Source organism: Lathyrus oleraceus, chromosome 1 (genome assembly GCF_024323335.1).
Source record: "Lathyrus oleraceus cultivar Zhongwan6 chromosome 1, CAAS_Psat_ZW6_1.0, whole genome shotgun sequence".
NCBI classification, from domain to species: Eukaryota; Viridiplantae; Streptophyta; class Magnoliopsida; order Fabales; family Fabaceae; genus Lathyrus; species Lathyrus oleraceus.
The window spans coordinates 425,359,824-425,360,886 of record NC_066579.1 but is presented as its reverse complement, the minus strand read 5'-3'; positions in this window follow the sequence as shown (position 1 = coordinate 425,360,886).

Genomic DNA, 1,063 nt, shown 5'->3' with positions numbered 1-1,063 from the left:
CGAGACGTCCGACGACCTTTGAAATTAATCAAGAAGACTCTTCAAAGTCGAAAGATTGAAATTTCTATATAATTCCCAGGAGTACGATTTCCGTCGATCGCGGCGCAACCTTGGAATACAAGATGATGGAGCAGAAAAGGTCCATAAGAGTCTGGGAATTCTCAAAAGTGGAAAGCTGATACGAGTTTGGGAGGTGGATACCGTGGTTCGACGAGTCGACGGGTGTTCGGTACCAACTTTTCTCATTTCCCCAGCGGGATCCCCAAGCAGAATTAAAGGACCAAATCCCTAGCAGATCGAGGTCTGTGGATTTCCCCAGCCAAGTCAAGATGGTTATCCCCGGCGGGTTTACCACGGTGTTTCCTCAGCAGCCAGGCCAGAAGGTTGCCGCTCCCCGAGTGGAGCGGGTTTCAATGAAATATATCTCCGGCAGTGTGCATCCCCAGCTGAGTTAGTTCTACCTATGGATTGCATGGGTTGTCCCCAGCGGAGTAGCATTCATTTTCCTAGCAGGGTCAGGATGGTTATCCCCAGCAGGTGTCAAAGTGAGGCTTTCCCCAGTCTCAGGCCTGGAGGTTGCTATTTCCCCGACAGAGTATCTGTGAGTATTTCCCCAGTGAAGTCGTTGGGTATTTGTGAGGGCTTCCCGGAGCAGAGTCGGGATTGGTATCCCCAGCAAGTCAAAGACTGTTATATCCCCCCAGAGTGTTGGTGGTGCTTATCCCCAGCAGTTGCTCGAGCGGATTGGGGGCAAAGAAGGTTCTTCCCCAGCAAGGGTTGCCTTTTCCCAGCAGCAGTGTTATTCCCCAGCAGGGCGAAATCGGAGTATTGGCGAGTTCCTCAGCAGAGTGTCTCGTACTCCTCAGCAGAGTCCCTCGAGGGGGATACTTTTTATGCATTCATCATGAAAAAATAGCATAGCATACTGCATAGAAAAAATAAATCGCGTAGCATTTCCATAATTATGGAGCATTACGCAGAAAAAATCAATCATGCATCATATTGCAAGCACAAGCTAGTCTCAAGCCGTGGTGATCGTTTGAGAAGTGGTTTTTGCCAGACA